General features: G+C 41.2%; 1 protein-coding gene across 2 annotated transcripts in view; it reads right to left on the reverse strand.

Moving 5' to 3' along the window:
* RpL29 (ribosomal protein L29) overlaps positions 1–13,837 on the reverse strand; it is an 80,863-nt gene extending 67,026 nt beyond the window's left edge. The window contains exon 1 of one of the 2 annotated variants that reach the window (XM_070099930.1): positions 13,750–13,837. The gene's annotated coding sequence lies outside the window, so the exon portion shown is untranslated. The remainder of the gene's footprint in view (positions 1–13,749) is intronic. The other variant, XM_070099931.1, reaches the window with a different exon arrangement.
* Between the last annotated feature and the right edge of the window lie 11,038 nt (positions 13,838–24,875).

The following is a 24,875-nucleotide window of genomic DNA, read 5'->3' on the forward strand; positions in this document are numbered from 1 at the left end:
TTCACCAGTTGACATGTATTGGACGCGTGGCATGTTTGTTTACTTTTGAACTTTGGCAAAAATCGAACATTTCTGCTACTTTGAGCTCAATTTCAAGGTACTTTTCATTGTGAAACCAATCAAAATCATCTCAATTTCTGTAATATGTCTTCCATTCTATAAAATGAGACCAGGAAAACTAGAATACAACCATAAATACCATACGAAAATACAGTGCAAAGTCGCTGTTTTAAGCCAAAAACACTATCGAAGTTTTTTTTTTCTCATTATGCACTGTGTGCTGTAGGATTTTTTTTTATACTGCGCACACTGACCACATAGACCCATTCTTTCATATGTAGGCCTACCAGCTTCTCTTGCTAGATTTGAGGGCGCTAGAATTTATGCGTACTAGTACGTCAAAAACCCTGGCGCGTAAGCCGTACTAGTACGGCCGAAACCCTGAAAGGGTTAAATCTCTGCACAAAATTCACCTTAAACCAGCAAATATTAGAGCCTCCAAGACTAGAAAATATGCTGGACCAAATCTTCACTAACAACGACGATCTGATACATAATATAACTGTATCAAAGATAATACACTCAGATCACAATATACATGTAATAGATGTATAGACATGTATGCACAGGGCTCCTGACCAGCAAAATGTGATCAGTCAAAAGGGTTTCTTCACAAAATTCAATTTCAATAACAAACATACAATGGGAACAAGTCAACTATGTCTTAAATGAAACAAGTTGGGAAGATATCCTAAACAACACAGATCCGAACCTTTGCCTAGAAAAAATAAACTCTGTGGTTCTTGAGATCTGCTCAAGGCACATTCCATTAACTCTTAAACGGTGCAAACATATATATACGTTCTCTCGCACAGCGCCCCGAATATTTTGAGAGAAAAAAAATAAGTTTTTTTTATAGGAAAAAGGAGCATGTGGTACCCAGTCGTCCCCAATTTTTTTCATATGGTGCACACTGAGTGTGCACACCCATTCTCTCATGTCTAGGCGACTCAGGCCTATCATGCCAATGTTGAATGAATGACAAAAGAAACGTACATATACGTTTGAGGCGCTACGCGAGAGAACGTATATAGTACATGTATACGTTTGGACCGTTTAACCCTTTCAGGGTCCGTCCCGTAGATCTACGGCTTTACGTTCAGGGTCCAAACCGTAGATCTACGTCATGAGCTCAGCTCACTCTGATAAACTGTGAGTGGTAAATTTGGGCCTAGATATGAGAGAATACATCTATGTGGTATGTGTGCACCACAAAACAAATCCTGCAGCACACTGTGTATAATGAGAGAAAAAAAAACTGGGACCGTGATTTTCGATTAAAACAGCGACTTTGCAGTGTTTTTTCGTATGTTTTTTGTTGTATTTGTGATTTCTTGGTCTCATTTGATAGAATGGAAGACATATTACAGAAATAGAGATAATTTTGATTGGTTTTAGCACTGGAAATGGCTTGAAACTGAGCTCAAAGTGGCGGAAATGTTAAATTTTTGCTGATGTTCAAGAGTAAACAAACGACCTCACACGTCTAATACATGCCAGCAGGTGGGTTTAATATACATTCACAAATGTGGTGATGATATTTATACAATTATTACAATATTGCATAACAGTAAATCTTCTATTTTTTGGTGTGAATAAAAATTCATTATGTGAATAAAAAATCAAAATAGAATTTATTTGTAAAGCCTCAAAACATAACTAATGAACAGAGGAAATGTTAGTTTAGTTCCAGGAATACCTACATTGTTTATTCTGGACCCTATTTTGAAATTGGAATATTTTGAAATTTGTGTTAAATTGGCCAAATTACCAATTTCCGGTCACTATTTTGTAGTTGAAACAGTTGACTTGGCGATTTCTTGTGCTCAATCGTTAGAATAGAAGTAATACTAGTGAAATAGCTAAGAATTTGGTCGACTGGAATAATGTAATTGGCCTAAAATGGGAGTCAAAGTCGGCAAAATCGCTGATTCGTAAACATCGCTGACACACCAAAATTCACGAGAGCATAATTTCGTCAATTTTCCATCAAATTTCATACTTTTTGTTTTATTACATTCACAAAAAGATTCTCTACCATTTCGTAAGAAAAAATAACAATTTTTTTTTTTAAATTCTTGGACACTGGGGCACCACTTCAGATTTTGGCCTTGGACCCTGAAAGGGTTAAGGGCTAAGAAAAAGAAAGAGAAGATGCAAACTAGAGAGAGACGCTCCCTATACAGTGGACCCCTGAGTTTCATGATTAATCCGTTCCAGAGTCTGCCGAATAACGAAATTGCCGAATGGCGAAACCATTTTCCCCATAAGAAATGATGGAAATAAAATTAATCTGTTCCACACGCCCAAAAATATTAAAAAAAAAAAAAAGTTTTTCAAATTAAATAAAGATTTACATTCAGAAAACAGTAAGAAATCAAGTACATACATACATACAATAATAATATTACACTACCTTTACTGAATACTTCTGGGTGGATGGAAGACGGGAGGAGGGGACAGGAGGAAGGTGTAGTATACTATTGTTTGGAAGGAAAATCTCCTTTCATTAGAGCTTCAGGTGCCAAGTCTTTTTCTGGGGTTACTTCCCTTCTTCGTTTTTTAATGCCACTGGGATCAACTTGAGAGTCACTGGACCCCTGTCGCACAAAATATCTGTCCAGAAAGCTCCGTTTCTGGCGTTTCTTTAGGATTTGTCTGAAGTGGGACACAACACTGTCATTGTACATGTTGCCAATACGGCCTGCAACAGCTTTGTCAGGGTGAAGTTCATCCATAAATAATTGCACTTCAGTCCACTTTGCACAAATGTCCTTAATCTTTGAAGAAGGCACCTTCCTCCATCTCTCCTCCTCCTCCTCTGAAGCAATTTCCTGAGCTGTGATCTCTTGCTGTTGCAGATGAAGTTCTTGCAGCTCTGCAGTGGTTAGCTCTTCAAACTTCTCAGCTGCTTTTTTGTCAGAACTGGCAGCCTCATGATGCCTTACCACACTGTGTATGCCACTACGCTTCTTAAATCTCTCAAACCAACCTTTGCTAGCCTTAAAATTACAAGCATCACCACTCGTTGCAGGCACTTTCTTTACGAGATCATTATGCAACTGCCTTGCCTTTTCACATATTATCGACTGCATAATACTATCTCCTGCTAACTGTTTTTGGGTAATCCACACCAACAATAACCTTTCCACTTCTTCGAGGGTTTGTGATCTCTTTTTTGTCAGCATATCTACCCCTTTTGCAACAACAGCACACTTTATTTCCTTTCCCTTCGCCACGATCGAAGTGATGGTTGAATGGGGTTTGCCATACATCCTGGCAAGTTCTGTAACACGCACTCCACTCTCATATTTTTCAATTATTTCCTTCTTGAATTCGATCGTGTTCCTCACTTTCTTTACCAAAGGGCTTGCACTAGCTTTCCTTGGGCCCATGGCGACTTATTGAGCAGTTGCAAGCACAAAAAACAATGGATGTTTATGAAATGTATTGTATGAACCCGCGGGGTGATGGTCACGCACTGGTAAACAATGGCACACTGAGTGTGAATGGTGCGGGAGACTGGCTTTGTGTGCACGGTGATGGGCGGACATGTACCGGACGATCGCTGAATCACGAGTCCAATCATGAACAGCGAAGCTAAATTTTGCCAAAAAAACGTGCCGAAAGTCGGATTTCACGAAAGTCGCTGCCAACGAAACGCGGGGGTGCACTGTACAGACAAAAGCGAAGAGTCGCCAAGCTGCTGAGGGGGTCAATATATCTGAAATACAAAGGGAGGCACTGGTCAATGAAACTGCAAATATAGAACTTAAGCTGAAGGAATCTTACAGGAGACAAGAATCGCATGAAGAACTAAAACCCATCAAGGAAACTGAAAAAAAAAAATCTTTTTTTATGCCAAATCTAAGGGAAAAACAACATCCAGTATTGGGCCCCTGCTTAGGCAAGATGGGACATACACAGATGGCAGCTAAGAAATGAGTGAAATATGTACTCAAATCTCAATACGACTTAGTGTTCAGTGAGCCACTGCCCAGAATCTGAATTTTTCCAACTTACAGCCATTGCTGCAAGTCCTCTCTTGGCGGCTAGATATTTTTAGCATGCTATTTACATTCCTTTTATTTATTCCCATTTTCCATTTATACACCTCAATCACATCCCCCCTAATTCTATGCCTTTCTAGAGAACACAGCTTCAGAGCACTCAGTCTATTCTCAAGGTTTCCCAGTGCATTTATATCCATTCTGTAATACGGTGACCAAAACTGTGTAGCATAATCTAAATGAGGCCTAACCAAAGATACATAGAACTGAAGAACCTGAAGTCTCCTATTATTTATGCTTCTTGACGTGAAGCCAAGGATTCTCTTCGCTTTACTGCAAACACTTATGCACTGTTGTCTTCGTTTTAGATTACTGCTAACCAGAACTCCCAAATCCTTTTCGCAATCAGTAATGCAGTGGTACGATGGAAATAAATGGTATCAAATACCGACACAGTGGAAATATAAACACATATGCAGTATAATGTGATCCTTTATTGACAACGTTTCACCCACACAGTGGGCTTTTTCAAGTCACACACAGATCTGTGTATGACTTGAAAAAGCCCACTGTGTGGGTGAAACGTTGTCAATAAAGGATCACATTATACTGCATATGTGTTTATATTTCCAATGCAGTGGTACCTTGAGTTACAAACTTAATTCGTTCCAGAAGGCTGTTCGAGTGCCGATACCAAATGAATTTGTTCTAATAAGGAATAATGTAAATTAGATTAGTCCATTTCAGATCCCTAAAAATACACTTACATAATTGTTCGAGTTGGGAGCTGTTCGAAACTTGAGGTATCACTGTATTAAGATCTACTACATTATTTAGTGTATATGTGACATGGTTATTTTCCTGTCTAATGTTTACAACTTTGCATTTGTCTATATTAAACTGTACCTGCCACTTCTCCGACCACTGCTTCAGTCTATTCACATCTTCCTGAATGAATTCAAAGGCCTATTTTGGTGTCATCGGCAAATTTGCTCATGTTGCTATTTATTCCCTCATCAATGTCATTTATGTAGATTGTGAACAACAAGGGATCCAACACTGACCCTTGTGGAACACAGCTCGTGACGCTTCCAAACTCTGATTTCTCCCCATTTATGCAAACTCTCTGCTGCCTATCCGTCAGCCACGCCTCTATTCAGGAAAAAATTTCTCCTATTCCGTATGCCTTAATTTTCCTCATTAGTCTCGGATGTGGGACTATTAAAAGCCTTATTAAAGTCCATATGCACAATACCATATTCATTACCATGATCTACCTCTGCAAATACCTTAGTGAAAAACGTTAATAAATTCTTAAGGCAAGAATACCCTTTTGTAAAACCATGCCGAGATTCATTATTCAATTTATGCCTTTCGAGATGGCTACGTATTGCCTTGGCAATTATTGATTCCATAAATTTTCCCACTATTGAAGTTAGGCTTATTGGTCTATAGTTCAAAGCTAAGGACCTGTCACCATCTTTGAAAATAGGTATCAAATTTGCCATTTTCCACATATTTGGCACTATGCCAGTTTGTAGTGATATGTTGAAAGGATTAGCTTAAGGTCTGATTTACTCTGTTCCAATTGTACAGGCAGGCCTCATTTACACAGCAGGTTTAGTTCTGGCTACTGCTTTAAGGTGAAACAGCCTTTTTTTTTTTTTTACTTTCAGATGCATAAAAAAGCCTGATAACATGTTTACACTATCATATACAGTACAGTGGACCCCCGCATAACGATCACCTCCGAATGCGACCAATTATGTAAGTGTATTTATGTAAGTGCGTTTTTACGTGTATGTTTGGGGGTCTGAAATGGACTAATCTACTTCACAATATTCCTTATGGGAACAAATTCGGTCAGTACTGGCACCTGAACATACTTCTGGAGTGAAAAAATATCGTTAACCGGGGGTCCACTGTATTAGGTAAGAAATAGAGCTAACCAAAAAATGCATACAAAGTACACACATTACTTACCTTGAAATATTTTCATTTTTAGCTTATACAATGGAGCCTCCGTTTTCATTTACCCTGGTTTTCGTCGATTTCGGTTTTCGACGACTTTTTTTTGTCAAAATAGTCCCAGTTTTTGTTCATTACCTCAGTACACAAATAACCTGCACATAAAAGAGAGGAGCTTACGATGACGTTTCGGTCCGACTTGGACCACTGACAAAGTCACACTAACCAGAGGTGGAGCAGGACGGCTATATATAGGCAGGAAGAGGTGGAGGTAGTGGTAGTACCAGAATTGTATATAATACCGACAAGATGAAATAAGACACATGCACAACACCCGGGCATCCCCATCGTAGACGTTTCGCCATCCAGCCAGCCACTGAATGGCGAAACGTCCACAACAAAGACAACTAGACGCCGCACATGTGTCTTAATTTCATCAGTAGTTGTAGTAGTAGTAGTAGAAGAGGAGGTGGTAGTAGTGGTAATGGTAGAAGTGGGAAATAAGGATGACGAGCCAGTCAAATACAAAGGAAGGGGAGCACTGCAAGAGAGCTAGATGCCCACAGAGGGAGAGCAAGCGCACAGAGGTGCGTGAAAGGGGAAGTGGTGAAATAAATGAAGAAGGAACAGAAACACGAGACAGGAGAGAGAAAGACAACCCAAAGGAGAAAAGGAAAGAGGAAAGGGGAAGAGGAAGAAGAAAAAGAAAAAGAAAAAATGAGGATTCAGGTTGTCACGGGTGTTCTGAAGTTTGGAGCATTTTACAATATAGTGGGAGAGGAAGGCATCTACATAGATGAAGCCAGGGCTAAGGCTCATACAAGGAAAGTTGTGTATTAGAGAGGATTCAACTAGACGGCGACTGTTCGAGTTGGAAGTAGGGAAGACAGTTTTAGCAGAAGACCAGTCAATAGGATGGCTATGATCTCTGACGTGACAGAAAAGAGCATTGTTAGTGTCGGCAAGCCTAACACTATTTTTGTGCTCCCTAAATCTGTCAGAAAGAGATCGACCAGTTTCTCCGAAGTATTGAAGAGGACAGGAGGAGCAAGAAATAGAGTAGACACCAGGAACATCTGTAGAGGGAGGAGAGGTATGAACGAGATTAGTGCGAAGAGTGTTAGTCTGGCGGAAGGTAAGCTTGATGTCTAAGGGACGGAGAGAATTGTTGAGATTAGAAAGACCGGAAATGTAGGGAAGGCAGAGGATAGAAGAGTTCCCATGAGTAGAGAGTTTGGGAGAGAAGAAATTGCGTTTAGCACGTGAGAGGGCAGAGTATGAAATGGGAAGGGTAGCCAAGACGGGAGAACGAATTATGAAGAGTGGAAATTTCTGCTGGAAGGAACTGAGGATCACAGATGCGGAGGGCACGGAGAAAGAGGGAGATAAGAACACTTTTCTTGACAGGGGAAGCATGATAGGAAAAGTAGTGAATGTACATGCCACTGTGCATAGGTTTACGGTAAACGGAAAAGGAAAAACCTGTATCTGAGCGGTGGACATGGACATCAAGGAAAGGAAGCAAGGAATTAGATTCCCATTCAGTTTTAAACTTAATGGAAGGGGCAAGATTATTAAGAGCTTCAAGAAAAGGTTGGAAGAGACTGGAGTCATGAGGCCACAGAGCAAAGATGTCATCCACATAGCGGAGCCAGAGTGAAGGTTGCACATCGAGGGTAGGAAGAAGAACAGTCTCGAAGTATTCCATGTAAAGATTAGCAAGGACAGGAGAGAGAGGAGAGCCCATAACGACACCGAAGGTTTGAGAATAATATTTCCCTTGGAAGGAAAAGGAGTTAGAGTCCACACACAGGCGGATCAGATCAAGAAAGACATCATTGGGGATAGGGAGATGAAGAAACCCTTCATGGGTCTTCTCTCTAAGGAAATCAAGGACATCATCAAGAGGGACATTGGTGAAGAGGGACTCAACGTCAAGACTAAGCATCTTACAGGTTGGGAGAGAGCGAACCCGTTCAATGAAGTCTTCAGAGTGACGGAGGTGGGCGGGAGAAAAAGTACCAAGGGAGTGAGGGTTTTGGCCAGCCAAGAAGCAAGAGAATAAGAGACAGAACCTCTAGAGGATATGATAGGACGAAGAGGAATATCAGGTTTATGAGTTTTGGGAAGGCCATAGAAATAGGGAAGAGAGGGACAGATGACACGAAACCATTGAACAAGGTCAAAGTCAGGAGGACAGAGGTTGAGAGAGTCCTTAGTTTTTTGTTGAAAGTTCTCTTGATGCGATCAAGAGGGTTGGAAACGAGAGGAGTGTAGGTGCGTGAGTCAGAGAGCAAGACATCAGCTTTACGGAGGTAATCCTCGCGATCAAGGATAACTACCGAATTACCTTTGTCAGAAGATAGTATGACAATGTTAGTGTTGGATTTAAGAGAAGAAAGAGCAAGTTGGTAACAGCGTGGAAGGTGGTGATTCTTAGAAAACAGACTAACAGGAGCAGGAAGGAGAGCACCACGAAAAGTGGACAAGTCAGGAAGATTACGGAAGCGAGATTGACGAAAGGAATCAAAAGAGCTAATCAGGGAAATACCAGCGCGAGGAATAGGCGAAGTGGCAAAGGAAAGGCCAAAACCAAGAAGTTCAAGCTCATACTGAGAGAGTGAGACAGAAGACAGATTAGTAACACAGTCAGTGAGGGAGAATTTAGACCAAGGGCTAGCTGAGATGAGACGTTGAAGTTTATTTTGTAGTTTGGAAGAATTAATTTGTGAATTCAGGCGAGCAGTGTCAAAGGCAATGGTAGAGAGGTGGTTACAGAGATCCTGTGGTAGAGCCGCAAAGAGAGCACGTTGACGTTGACGGAAAGTAAAGAAGGCATCTTCAACCTGTGATTTAGTAGAAAGAATGAGCTGTTGAAGTAGGAGACAGGCATGATCAGGAAAGGAAGTGCCCAGTGGGTTGGTTTTCAGGAAGTGGGAGAAGGAAGGGGGCAGAACTTGTTCAGCAAGACAGTCACATAGGAAGCGAAGCTGATTCTTACGACGCCTGGTAGCAATAAGAGCAGCCTCATAAGATCGAAAGAGGGGTTTAAAAGAGGGAAGAACATTAAAAAAGTTGGAGAGAATATGAAGCTTAACTGCGGGGTCCATAAATAACAAAAAGGCACAATACCGTGACTGGAACGATACACAAATAACCCGCACATAAAAGAGAGGAGCTTACGACGACGTTTCGGTCCGACTTGGACCATTGACAAAGTCACACTAACCAGAGGTGGAGCAGGACGGCTATATATAGGCAGGAAGAGGTGGAGGTAGTAGTAGTAGTAGTAGTACAAGAATTGTATATAATACCGACAAGATGAAATAAGACACATGCACAACACCCGGGCATCCCCATCATAGACACATGTGCGGAGTCTGGTTGTCTTTGTTGTGGACGTTTCGCCATCCAGTGGCTGGCTGGATGGCGAAACGTCTACGATGGGGATGCCCGGGTGTTGTGCATGTGTCTTATTTCATCTTGTCGGTATTATATACAATTCTTGTACTACCACTACTACTACTACCTCCACCTCTTCCTGCCTATATATAGCCGTCCTGCTCCACCTCTGGTTAGTGTGACTTTGTCAATGGTCCAAGTCGGACCGAAACGTCGTAGTAAGCTCCTCTCTTTTATGTGCGGGTTATTTGTGTATCGTTCCAGTCATGGTATTGTGCCTTTTTGTTATTCATTACCTCAGTTTTCGTCCATCATACCGAATGTGTCTGCCTGCTCATGCCTACACAAAACATCCCACGTACGCATTCTGAGTCAGTCTGGCTTTGTTTCTCGTCGAGTGAGCGTTACCCTGCACATTCGTATGAAAAATTTCATTATAAATGCATTGTTTTTTGTGCTTGTTTATTGAGTGCAACTGTTAAATAAGCCATCATGGGGCCAAAGAAAGTTCCAAGTGCCAGCCCTTTGATAAAGAAGGCAAGAAACATGATACAATTCAAGAAAGTATGAAAGTGGCACATGTGTGGTCGATCTCATCAGGATGTACGGCAAGTCCTCATCAACGATCAGTTCCATCCTGGCAAAGAAAAAAGAAATCAAGGAAGCTGATGTTGCGAAAGGGGTAAATGTGCTAATGAATCCGAGATCGCAAACTATCGAAGATGTTGACAAGTTGTTGGTGTGGATCAATGAAAAAGTTAGCGGGACATAGTGTTGTGGAGGCAATAATTTGCAAGAAGGCAAGGCAGTTACATCAAGATCTCAAAGAATATGCCTGGAATGAGTGCTGTTGTTAGTCAATTTAAGGCCAGCAGAAACTGGTTCAACAAATTCAAGAAGCAATCTGGCATATACAGTGTTAAAGTAAGGTCTTCCATATGCCAACAAGTCTCTTCAATAAAGGTAAAAGCGATTTAAATGTTCGTTTACCCATTTCATTAGTGCTTTATATTTATTTCTTATTGTTTTGTGGATGTAAAACTATTGTTATTCTCTATAAAATGTATGTTTTGTTAATACTTTTCGGTGTCTGGAATGAATTAATTGGATTTACATTATTTCTTATGGGAAACATTGCTTCAATTTTCATTGAATTCGGTTTTCGCCAGGCTCTCTGGAACAAATAAAAAACGAAAACAGAAGTTCCACTGTAATAACATTACCAACCTTAAAATATTTTCAGTTTTGGCTTATAGTAAGTGGTGATTATATTTATTTTATAAAGTCTGAATAAATGAAGAAAGAGTATGATGAAAACTGTTGCATTACCGAAATGCCGTAAAGAGGGGCCCTCCTGTATATCGTTTTTATTTTAACTGATTTTCATGCAGCCAAGTTACTTAGTTCTTTTATTTTTTATTGTTTTAATCATGACTGATACTATCCAACAGCTACACTGCTAATAAGAAAATATATGACAGGGACTACAAGGAAAATACATCACCAATTTTTTATTTTTGTTATCCTAGGCATTTTACACATACCAATATACTACTGTGCAAGAAAACTGCGATAACCTAAAATTTGTGTAATTGTGCTTGTGTAAATGTACCTTAATAAACTTCCAGTAATTTTCAAATAAAATAAACTGGCAGAAGTTGGAGACAAATGGTATAAAGTACCAACATGATAGAAAAGTGGACAAATGCACTACATATAATGCATTAATGGTAAAGGATCATATTATATAGTATTTGTATACATTTCTTGTGGTAGTAGCTGCAGATAAGTAGAATAATCTGTCAGGTAGTATCACTGAAGCCACAACTTTGAATAGCCTGAAATACAAATTTTTTAAGAAACAACAAAAAAGAAAAGTCAAGAGAGATTATGAAGTTAAAGATCCAGAAATAAAAAGAAATGTGCATCAGGACAAAAACAAGCTACACACAAAGTTACTAGTAACATGGCTCTGATAAATACACGGATTAAAACCAAACAAATTCCCGGGCCCTGATAAATTGTTCTCAAGGGTTTTAAAGGAATGTAAGGAGGAACTTAGCAAACTATTTTCTAGTCTCTCCAACATATCACTACACTGAACTGAATTCTCGAAAGACCCCGCCATCTGCCAATCAATTTAGAGCTATTTTTAAAAAGCGCCTCATCTTCTCAACACTACGCTATACCAAACAACCAGTTCGTCCACCTTTATCCCTGTTCTTCCAGTCTTCCTCAAACCCACATAGAAAATTAATTACTCATCTTGTTCCATTATACTCCTGCTGAAGCTAACTTTCTGTATCTTCCCCATCACTCTGAACTGTCCCATAAACTGAAGACATCGAGGCAGTTTGAAAATGCTTAAGAAAACCCACTTAAATGAACATCACTGAATCAGTTTGAAGTATTAATTCACACTTAAAATTGTACCATTTTTCACTTAGCTACCTCTATGTACATTTAAAAACTCCTACTTAATAACCCATGTCTAGTTCTTAGGTTGTCTTCATGCATTAATTTGCCCAAAATGCACAGCATATTGGAGGCTTTCTTTTGTACCTAACAATACTGTATTATATGTAAACTACATTACTTGTATACTGCAGAAAAGAAATATATTATTTGTATTTGTAGAGAAGAGCTGGTGAGGGGCTCCTGATTTAGGGAATTGGATCTGTGCTCCAGTTCCCCGAATTAAACCTGAATGCCTTCCACATCCCCCCGGCGCTGTATAATCGTACGGGTTTAGAGCTTCCCCTTGATTATAATAATAATAATAATAATAATGTAGAGAAGAGCTCAACCTCATGGAGGTGAACTCTTCTCCAGGCTGAGGGAGTCGCCACCTCAAATTATTTCTCTGAGGTTGATAGACTGATGTAGATCATCTTCACCTTACCACTACCCCTACTGCCTACAATACACTATCTTCTGTATCTGATAAAGCCTACCATGGAGGTGAAACATTTCAACAATAAGGATACCAAATTGTTGTACATGCATCTTACTCATCAACTGTATAATAATATTGTTAGACTTCATTTAGACTGCTCCACAGTTCTGGTCACAGTATTACAGAGAATGTACAGAGAAGGATGACCCCATGTATCAGAAATGTTTCCTACGAGGATAGACTGAGGGCACTGTCTATCCTACGAGGATAGACTGAGGGCACTGTCTATCCTACGAGGATAGACTGAGGGCACTGTCTATCCAACAAGGAGAGACTGAGGGCACTGTCTACCTTTCGAGGATAGACTGTGGACAGTATCCTACAAGGATAGACTGAGGACACTGTCTATCCTACGAGGATAGACTGAGGACACTATCCTACGAGGATAGACTGAGGACACTATCCTACGAGGATAGACTGAGGACACTATCCTACGAGGATAGACTGAGGACACTATCCTACGAGGATAGACTGAGGACACTGTCCTACGAGGATAGACTGAGGATACTATCCTACGAGGACAGACTGAGGACACTATCCTACGAGGACTGAGGACACTATCCTACGACGATAGACTGAGGACACTATCCTACGACGATAGACTGTCTATCCTACGAGGATAGACTGAGGGCACTGTCTATCCTACGAGGATAGACTGAGGACACTATCCTACGAGGATAGACTGAGGACACTATCCTACGAGGATAGACTGAGGACACTATCCTACGAGGATAGACTGAGGACACTATCCTACGAGGATAGACTGAGGACACTATCCTACGAGGATAGACTGAGGACAGTGAACCTACACACTCGGGTGTAGAATTAGAGGATATAATTGAGGTGTATAAATGGAGCAGGAATAATAAAGAGGATGTAAATAACGCCCTAAAAATATGTAAGCAAGTCAGGACTCGCAACAAAGGGCTTACGTTAGAACAGTTTAGATTTAGAAAGTATATAGGAAAGTATTAGTTCGGTAATAGTTGTGGATGAAGGGAAGAAAACCCGAGTAACATTATTGAAGGTAAAACCTGTGTAGCTTTAAAAATAGGTTAGACAAGTACATGACTTGAAGCTGCCTAGCGTAGGCCAGTAGGCCTGCAGCAGTGCTTTTTGTTCTAATAAGTTAGAGCAGCCTAGGCAATAGGCTTACTGCAGTGCTTCATTCTGATATTCTCGTGTTTACAAACTTTTGATACCAGTGTTTACATTTTTACACATAGTTCTAACTAACAACCTCCTCTCGAGGAGTAAACTAGACAGCATCAGTGTTAAGAGCATGAGAAAGATGATAATAGACAATATAAGAGTGGTTGAGGCAGGATGACACAGATAATTAACAATAAATACCAGTGTAACAATACAGGCCAGCTGGGTGCTGCTCAGCCTCCCTTACCAAGGACAATATTACCATTCATCACACCTTATTAAACACCAACAAATCTTCTTCATTATATATAAAAACACTTACAAATATTATATAATATTGTTAAACATATTTTAATTTTTTTCCAAGTATATTGGTGTTGGAGTTATTTTAAATATTTCAAAGCTGCCAATATCTATTAAAATTTATTCTTAAAAAACTTTATTATTCATTACTACACGTCATATTTTCCTAATGGAATTCAATTACTTTTACTTGTATATTATTGCATACAGAAAATTATTTATTAAAATAACTTTCAAAATTTAATTGAGCAAATTTGTCTCTATATAATATTAGTAAAATTATTAAATTTAGGAAAACATTGTATTAGATAATAATATTCTAATATATTTACAGATATTACAATTACATAGTATTGGTCATTATAACTATAAATAAATCAATGATTGTTTCTCTACAAGTTAATATTTGTTACATGTGAAGCAGCGGTTATTATTAACGGTTTTATTGAGAAGCCGGTTACTAAACTCAAGTGAAGTGTCGGCGTCTTACTCTGCAAGAAAGGCTGAGAGCACTTAGAGTTGTGGCAGGTTTTCATCCCAGGTATGGTGCTAATGTTAAAATTGTGAAAATGATGTATCTTGCTTATATTAGATCATTGGTTGATTATGCGGCGCCACTACTTGCACTCGTGTCTGACTGGAAGCTTGGAGGGCTGGAAAAACTGCAAAACGAAGCAATGAGGATCATCCTAGGATGCCCTCGTACTGCCAAAATTTTAAATATGCGGAAAGAACTTAATATTCCAAGCATTAGAGATCGTGTTACTGAAAGAAATATCCTTATTGGGGTCAATATGCTTAGGCTAGCCCATTCAAACCCCTGCACAGAAGCCCTCCAAACTTTCCTCAGCACTGGTGAACATCCTTCCAGATGGATCGAAAAAACTGGAACCGACCTCCGCATGAACCAGCTACATGATCTATATCAAGTTAGGCAACAGAGACATTTCCCTGCTCCATGGGATATTACCCCATTCCAAACTACCATTCCTCCATTTCCCCCCAAAACTCTTCTTAAATCACAACCAAAGCTTCGTCTTGAAGCCAAACATGATGCCTTAAGCTGTATTGATAACTTAGTCACACAGAACACTCTTTCACAAATTATTTACGTCGATGGTTCTGTTCACCAGTCCACTGGTGCAGCTGGTAGTGCTGCTGTTGTCATACACTGGTGCAGCTGGTAGTGCTGCTGTTGTCACACAGAGTGATGGCTCTCATAAAGAAATTGGAGCACGCATCAATAACTGGGCCTCTACCCTTCAAACAGAACTGTTTGCCATACTCCTTGCACTCAAATGTGTCCATGTATCTAAGGTTGACACTTCAATTGTAACTGATTCTCTGTCATCCATAAATGCTCTCAACTCATTAAGTATAAATTGTGGCATGCTTGTGTCAGAAGCCAGACATAGATATGGTAAGATTGTGGACAGTGGAGTCAGTGCACATGCTGTGGATTCCATCTCACATTGGTCTTCAGATGCATGATAGAACTGATAAATTGGCTAAGCTGTATGCTTTCAAAGAGGGAGTAGATTACAATCTTGGCTTGTCAGTTAGCAGTTTGAGAACAATAATACGAAAAGAACTTCAAATGAACTTTATTGACTTAAGACTTAGGGAGATTGACACAAGTCAGTCCATCTATCATCATTCCATCATGCAGGAGGAGCCACATGTCTATGGTGCATCCAGCAAGATAAGCAGACTCTTGGATGTCACTACTGCCCGGCTCCGGCTGGGTTACAAGTATCTTTGGCAGGTTAAATCACCACCACCAGATGTAGACCAAACGAAATGTAAACTTTGCCAGATGGACTATGTCACACCCTGCGTCATTATGTACTGGAGTGTGATCAAATTAATGAATTTAGAAACAACTCACTCAGAAATGTTCAAGAAATGGCGAAGTATTTTATCCACAGTGGTATATTGCAGACCATTCTGGAGAAATACCCTGACTTTGCTAGCTGTAAATAAAGCATTACCACATGTGTGCATGTGTGTGTGTGTGTGTGTGTGTACTCACCTATTTGTGGTTGCAGGGGTCGAGTCCTAGCTCCTGGCCCCGCACATTCGTGTATGTGTGTGTGTGTGTGTGTGTGTGTGTGTGTGTGTGTGTGTGTGTGTGTGTGTGTGTGTGTGTGTGTGTGTGTGTGTGTGTGTGTGTGTGTGTGTGTGTGTGTGTGTGTGTGTGTGTGTGTGTGTGTGTGTGTTAGTTACTATTTTGTCCTAGGCACATGTCGATTAGACACTAGGCCTGTTGTGTGTGTGTGTGTGTGTGTGTGTGTGTGTGTGTGTGTGTGTGTGTGTACTCACCTATTTGTACTCACCTATTTGTGGTTGCAGGGGTCGAGTCCTAGCTCCTGGCCCCGCCTCTTCACCGGTTGCTACTAGGCCCTCTCTCTCCCAGCTCCATGAGCTTTATCAAACCTCGTCTTAAAACTGTGTATGGTTCCTGCCTCCACTACGTCATTTTCTAGGCTATTCCACTGCCTTACAACTCTATGTGTGTGTGTGTGTGTGTGTGTGTATGAGTACCTAATCGTACCACCTAATTGTGGTTTGCTAGGTCTGTGTTCTCAGCTTGCCTCGTTAGGTATTCCTGGATTATAATTGGTTCAGCCTGAATACCACAAGGTTATGATTGGTTAAACCATACCACGGGCGGGACTGAACCCGCGGTCAGAGAGTTATGATAGGTTATTGTCTCTCAGAGGTGAGGAACTTGTTAGTGTCGGTGTGTGTTGTTCCTGCTTGTTGTGTGTGTCTGGAGTCCCTACTGCCCTTCCTACTGCTGTCTCGTACGCTGTTTCTCGCTCCTGAAGTTCTCCTAGAAGTTCTTGACTCCTCTTACATCCTTGACGTCTTGCAGATTTAAGGAAGCTGAGGTATACAAAGGTTATAGTTAATCTGACTGTTAACTTGACTCACTAATATAGCAAGGTATCATGTACCTAGGTACATGTAACACTAGTGTACATAGGGAGGAGAGACGGAACTAACTTTGCCAGATGGATTATTGTCACACATTGCGTCATTATGTACTGGAGTGTGATAAAATTAATGAATTTAGAAACAACTCACTCAGAAGTGTTCAAGAAATGGCTAAGTATTTTATCCACAGTGGTATATTACAGACCATTCTGGAGAAATACCCTGACTTTGCTAGCTGTAAATAATGCATTACCACATATGTGCATGTGTGTGTGTGTGTGTGTGTGTGTACTCACCTAGTTGTACTCACCTAGTTGAGGTTGCGGGGGTCGAGTCCGAGCTCCTGGCCCCCGCCTCTTCACTGATCGCTACTAGCTTCACTGTGTGTGTGTGTGTGTGTGTGTTTATGTGTGTATGTGTATGAATTTGTATGTGTGTGTGTGTGTGTGTGTGAGAGAGAGAGAGACTCAGCAATCAACATTTGCACCAATAACTCACTACAGTTGTGACCGGGTGTGGAAGTGTGAATTGCTCATTACTCTAAAATTTGTTCATGATTGCAGCCATGTATAAACGTAAGTAACCATTCTTACAGTATTCATTACCTTTGTAACTTGTGAGTTCATTACCTTTGTAACTTGTGAGTTCATTACCTTTGTAACTTGTGAGTTCATTACCTTGTACCTAGTTCAGCCATCAAAACTTTGGAGCCCGGTCCCTGGACCCATTGTGTACCTCTGTAATCTGTAAATACCTTTGTAACTTGTCATGATTGTGACTAGACCTACCTGGAGTTCATTACCTTTGTAAATTGTGAGTTCATTACCTTTGTAAATTGTGAATTCATTACCTCTGTAACTTGCTCAGCTATCAAAACTTTGAGGCCCAGTCCCTGGACCAATTATGTACCTCTGTAATCTTTTGACTACCGCCCACAGGATGGGTATGGGGTGCATAATAAACATATTAAACTAACTAACTAAACTTCCAAAGCTCAAGTGTTCTCGTTTATCTAGGTACATGATATACGATTTATAATACTCTTCTAAAGCTCTTGTACTTATATACATAGGCATTATAACACTTGTACTCGCAGCTCCACTTGTTTCCAAAATACTTCATTCTTGTACAAAAGACTGTTTACCTGGAGTTTACCTGGAGAGAGTTTCGGGGGTCAACGCCCCCGCGGCCCGGTCTGTGACCAGGCCTCCTGGTGGATCAGCGCCTGATCAACCAGGCTGTTGCTGCTGGCTGCACGCAAACCAACGTACGAGCCACAGCCCGGCTGATCAGGAACTGACTTTAGGTGCTTGTCCAGTGCCTGCTTGAAGACTGCCAGGGGTCTGTTGGTAATCCCCCTTATGTGTGCTGGGAGGCAGTTGAACAGTCTCGGGCCCCTGACACTTATTGTATGGTCTCTTAACGTGCTAGTGACACCCCTGCTTTTCATTGGGGGGATGGTGCATCGTCTGCCAAGTCTTTTGCTTTCGTAGTGAGTGATTTTCGTGTGCAAGTTCGGTACTAGTCCCTCTAGGATTTTCCAGGTGTATATAATCATGTATCTCTCCCTCCTGCGTTCCAGGGAATACAGGTTTAGAAACCTCAAGCGCTCCCAGTAATTGAGGTGTTTTATCTCCGTTATGCGCGCCGTGAAAGTTCTCTGTACATTTTCTAGGTCGGCAATTTCACCTGCCTTGAAAGGTGCTGTTAGAGTGCAGCAATATTCCAGCCTAGATAGAACAAGTGACCTGAAGAGTGTCATCATGGGCTTGGCCTCCCTAGTTTTGAAGGTTCTCATTATCCATCCTGTCATTTTTCTAGCAGATGCGATTGATACAATGTTATGGTCCTTGAAGGTGAGATCCTCCGACATAATCACTCCCAGGTCTTTGACGTTGGTGTTTCGCTCTATTTCGTGGCCAGAATTTGTTTTGTACTCTGATGAAGATTTAATTTCCTCATGTTTACCATATCTGAGTAATTGAAATTTCTCATCGTTGAACTTCATATTGTTTTCTGCAGCCCACTGAAAGATTTGGTTGATGTCCGCCTGGAGCCTTGCAGTGTCTGCAATGGAAGACACTGTCATGCAGATTCGGGTGTCATCTGCAAAGGAAGACACGGTGCTGTGGCTGACATCCTTGTCTATGTCGGATATGAGGATGAGGAACAAGATGGGAGCTAGTACTGTGCCTTGTGGAACAGAGCTTTTCACCGTAGCTGCCTCGGACTTTACTCTGTTGACGACTACTCTCTGTGTTCTGTTAGTGAGGAAATTATAGATCCATCGACCGACTTTTCCTGTTATTCCTTTAGCGCGCATTTTGTGCGCTATTACGCCATGGTCACACTTGTCGAAGGCTTTTGCAAAGTCTGTATATATTACATCTGCATTCTTTTTGTCTTCTAGTGCATTTAGGACCTTGTCGTAGTGATCCAGTAGCTGAGACAGACAGGAGCGACCTGTTCTAAACCCATGTTGCCCTGGGTTGTGTAACTGATGGGTTTCTAGATGGGTGGTGATCTTGCTTCTTAGGAAGGCAAGGAAAGCAAGGCACACAAGATTTCCACCCCAAAAAAATTAAGTACAAAGATCGATCGCTAACGCATTCACCTCACACACTGAGGTCCGGGGTTGGAATCTCGGGTACGGCTAGAATACATTAGGACGTTTTTCCATAAGATACCTGCTGTCCCTCTTCACCCATCAGTTTAAAATGGGCATCTGGATGTTAGTGGACTGGTGTGGGTGGCATCCCGGGACAAAATCTCCCGCTAGAATTGTTGGAATATTCCTGCTTAATATCCTATGTAGAGGAATTGACTATATATTGTTGTCTCGGGGGAAAATATCCAGTTACTATCACTAGTTGTCCATGAGACGTTGTCATTTCTATTGCAAGAATGTTATCTTCGTCAACATGAATATTTTTAAATGTATAGCCTAATTTTACTAAGATGGCTACCCCACTAAATGGTCCTCTCGATTTCTCCACAGAGTAACCACGTAATTTAATATGTTGATCAACTCTTGCAGCAGTCTCGTTCAGAAGTATAACATCGGGATTGTAATTATGTAGTTCAACCTCAAGAAGGTAACGGTTATTAAAGAAATGTTGAACATTAAGTTGGAAAACTGTAATCCCCATTATTTCTTGTTCTTCGCTCGTACACTGCGTTCTGAACGCCTGCAAGTAATGTCATGTGTTGTATCCACACTATCCCTGCTGGACTCATCAAGGGGAGTTAGTTTAATATGTTTATTATGCACCCCATACCCATCCTGTGGGCGGTAGTCAAAAGATTACAGAGGTACATAATGGGTCCAGGGACTGGGCCTCAAAGTTTTGATAGCTGAGCAAGTTACAGAGGCAATGAATTCACAATTTACAAAGGTAATGAACTCACAATTTACAAAGGTAATGAACTCCAGGTAGGTCTAGTCACAATCATTACAAGTTACAAAGGTATTTACAGATTACAGAGGTACACAATGGGTCCAGGGACCGGGCTCCAAAGTTTTGATGGCTGAACTAGGTACAAGGTAATGAACTCACAAGTTACAAAGGTAATGAACTCACAAGTTACAAAGGTAATGAATACTGTAAGAATGGTTACTTACGTTTATACATGGCTGCAATCATGAACAAATTTTAGAGTAATGAGCAATTCACACTTCCACACCCGGTCACAACTGTAGTGAGTTATTGGTGCAAATGTTGATTGCTGAGTCTCTCTCTCTCTCTCACACACACACACACACACACACACACATACAAATTCATACACACACACACATAAACACACACACACACACACACACACAAACTCATACACACACGCACACACACTCATACTCACACACACTCATACACACACTCACACTCATACACACACACACTCATACTCACACACACACACACACACACACACACACACACACACACACACACACACACACACACATGCACACATGTGGTAATGCTTTATTTACAGCTAGCAAAGTCAGGGTATTTCTCCAGAATGGTCTGTAATATACCACTGTGGATAAAATACTTAGCCATTTCTTGAACACTTCTGAGTGAGGGAGGAGGGAACTTTTGCGTAGGTGCTTGTGTATTAAGAATGCCATCATCTTCACTAGAGGTAGTAATATTAACAGAGTCATTAGAATCGGTAGAGTCATCATCAGAAAACTGAGGTGTGTTATTCCCTGTTACAGGAAGCAGAGGCTCGTGAGAGTTAATGGGAGACAGTGGAGGCTCCAAGGGAAAAGTAGGCAGGCAAGGTGAGTCACCCTGGGAAAGTTCCTGTTCAACAGGATTAGCTTCAATAGCGGGAGAGTAGGCACCACTTTCTGGGGCATTGTTATGTTCAGGTGTTGACTTATCGGGTTGAGGGGAGTTGACAACCTGGGTTTGTGAGGTGGGCGATCCCTGAGCCAGGGATGACTTAGGCTTATTTTTAGATGTAGAGTAGGGAACATACTTCTTGTTATGAGAAGGCTGGGTCATAATAGCCTTCACATTTTCTGGGATAGTGATGGGAGTGATCCCATTAGCCATTAACAGATCATTTAAAACCTGAGAGCAGAGTTGAATGTCACCATCTGCTATGTCTTTGGCCAACATGTACATTAGTTGTGCTCTAGTCATATCCCCGGCTGTGGATACCTGAGACATAGGAGATGACACTGAACCTTGTTGTTGCGTTTGTGTATGGTGTAAGTGAGGGTTAGATTGGGGCGCTCCTAGAGGGGCAGAATTCCAAACATTGGAACCATTGGTAGAGACCTGAGGAGTCCCACTTGATCCAGGCAGAGCTGGGAAGGAAGTTTGGGACATCGTTGGCGGTACCTGGGGAGTGGTCTTCTTAGCAGTGGCCAGTTTCTTGGCTTCAAGAATTTTCTGCATTTCCTTTTTCCTTTCAGGACAAATAGCAGAAACAGCATGATGTTTTCCATTGCAGAGGACACATTTAGGTGTATTTTTGTTGGTACAATCTCTATACGAATGTTGGCCAGAGCAAATGCTACAAATCTGCCCTTGAGTACTGCATTTATTGTTGTTATGACCAAAGGCATAACACTTGAAACATTGTGTCACACTGACAAATCGTTCAAGGGAGATTTGGTCAGGTGTACATCTGGTGCCAAAACATTTGAATCCATGTTGACACAAGTTTGGCCTCCTCAGGTGTCTCAAGTATTAGCTTTAAGGTCACCTTGTTGTTGGTAGGATTAGAGAATTTATGTGCTTCTACAGCCCTAAAGTCAGAATTCTCGGTATTAATGTCGTCAACAATTTCATTCACTGTGCTATGTTTCATGAAACTGTTGATTCTGGCCACAAACACAGTCCTCTGAGCTTGATAGCTATCAGGTGCAACTGGGGTAACACCAGAAGTCTTGAGTTTTTCAAGCACATCATGCTTCAGAAGTTGAAGTAACTCTTCTTCCGAAGAGAGGAGAAGTACTGCTCCAGCGTGGGTTTGAAAAACATCCACTGGAGCAACAGTTGAGTTGGAGCAAATACATGTGAGAATTTCTCTCATTGTCATTTGATTGCCGTCAATGCGTAATCTTACACGTATCCTCGCCATGATGTTGAGGAAGGAACACCTGGCAGAGGAGTTTCTTAACAAAAAGGGAACTTTCCTTGATGTTAAACTAGCATCCTATTACAGCTGACTTATGGTCAGCCCCTAAGATAGCCTACCCTCGAGTAGTGAGGGGAAAGGGCCCAAGGCAAAGATCGGCTGGATTTTAAAAAAACACACGGGCTACCAGATGGTCAAAATGCCTTGTGTTAACTCGCCAAAGCGAAGTTGCCGAAAAAGAAGAAGATAGGACAGTCAGAAGGATAGCAATGTATGTAGTGTGTTAAGTGTGTGGGCCAGTGTTGATGTATGGGTGAGGGTAGGATGGGGGGATGGGGATGAGAGGGGTGAACAAGCAAGCAAGTCACCGCCTTACCCTCTTGATGGGATGGGGCTCGAAGTGACTGCAAGCAAGTTTCCTCTCAGCTCTGGTGAAGAATTACTCAGGATAACACAAGAAAATTCCCGAGCAACAGTGTTCAGAGTTGCTCAGCTGAAGAGCAGGAACGACGACGTCTTCTCTCCACGGTGGCTGGGCTGCTTCTCCGTCTACAATTAAAGAGTGAATTGTGTCAACATTCATGCTCCATTCATCCACCAAGGTTTTTAATACCATGGTGGCTGGTGAGGATTGTGCCCCCCCCCACCCACCTGCCTCCCCCCTACCCACCTCCACCCCCCCATCCCCCTACCACCCCCACCCTCCCACCCACCCCCACCACCACCTCCACCTCAATCCCCCCACCCCCCTCTTCACTATAATACATTCACAGCATCTTCACTATAATACATTCACTACATCTTCACTATAATATATTCACTACATCTTCATAATACATTCACTGCATGTTCATTATAATACATTCACTGCATGTTCATTATAATACATTCACTGCATGTTCATTATAATACATTCACTGCATGTTCATTATAATACATTCACTGCATGTTCATTATAATACATTCACTGCATGTTCATTATAATACATTCACTGCATGTTCATTATAATACATTCACTGCATGTTCATTATAATACATTAACTGCATGTTCATTATAATACATTCACTGCATGTTCATTATAATACATTCACTGCATGTTCACTATAATACATTCACTGCATCTTCAATATATTGCTAATAAGGACCACAATACATATATTCCAACCTCACTATAATCTCCAAGAGTGTTATATTTACTAGGTTATACAGGTAATCTGTATCTTGTTAGTATATTCCAACCTAACTATAATCTCCAAGAGAGATATATTTACTAGGTTATACTGGTAATCTGTATCTTGTTTTACCATCTGGAGAAGACCCGGGCCGGAAGTACCGGCAAATCATCAAGAAGAAATACATTGTTACTCTTGTTAGCATAAACATCAGTAATGGATTCACCAAATAAATACAAGTATATGCCAGACAATGCTTGTAAAAGGAAGAGAGAAGAGGAAAATTCTCTGTTTCCTCCATCCAAAAAATCTAATGAAGGAAAAATGAGCAAGAAGAGTTGGTGTCAGGACAAGAAAAATGAGACAAAAATAATGTATGAAAATCTTCTTTCTGATCTGAGAACGAAACTATGGATAACGAAGTGTATGCCAGACAATGCTAGTAAAAGGAAGAGAGAAGAGGAAAACTTAAAGTTCCCTCCCTCCAAAATATCTAATGAAGGAAAAATGAACAACAAGACTTGCTGTCAGGACAAGAAAAATGAGGTCACCCTGGAGGTCACCCAACCATTGCGAAAGTCTGATATCGTCGCCATTCTTAATAATACTCCTCGTCCTTTTGGCAAAAGATGCAAAGTTGTCTCCAGCGATTATCTACTTGATGGACATCGTCTACCCAAGGGTCACGGTCGCTTTGTAGTGACGAAGGAAACCACTCATGTTGTCTCTCTGTACTTCTGCCTAGATGGTACCTTAATCTACTACAATGGCGGCAATCCTGAGTTCGCCAACAAAATAGTAAATGACTACTACAAGCAGCACCCCTGCTTCAGAAGAGTCCTAAGTGTTGGTGAAGTACCACAATATGCTGGTACCTGCGTGTACCATGCTATAGCATTCATGGACATAGTTGTTAGTTCCAAGCTCACGGACCCTGATGACATCAACCGCTGGTTCACCACCAAAATGAAATATAACCCGGATATTACAGCAATCAACATAGTCAGGACAATGTTGACTGAATTCAATAATGATATAGTTACTTCCTGCAATGATCCACAAGAGAGCGTATTGTTGGCAGACGTTAAAGCTCATCTACTAGTTGCTGACAAGAAGACTCTTAAGCGTCCACTGGACGCTGAGACGCCTTCAACACCTCCACAAAACATGATGAAACTCTGAATGATCAAATAAAGAGAACACCAAGAAGTTGTCCGTGTGTGTGTGTGTGTGTTTACCTGGAGTTTACCTGGAGAGAGTTCCGGGGGTCAACGCCCCCGCGGCCCGGTCTGAGACCAGGCCTCCTGGTGGA

The sequence above is a fragment of the Cherax quadricarinatus genome, chromosome 70, assembly GCF_038502225.1.
Source record: "Cherax quadricarinatus isolate ZL_2023a chromosome 70, ASM3850222v1, whole genome shotgun sequence".
NCBI lineage: Eukaryota > Metazoa > Arthropoda > Malacostraca > Decapoda > Parastacidae > Cherax > Cherax quadricarinatus.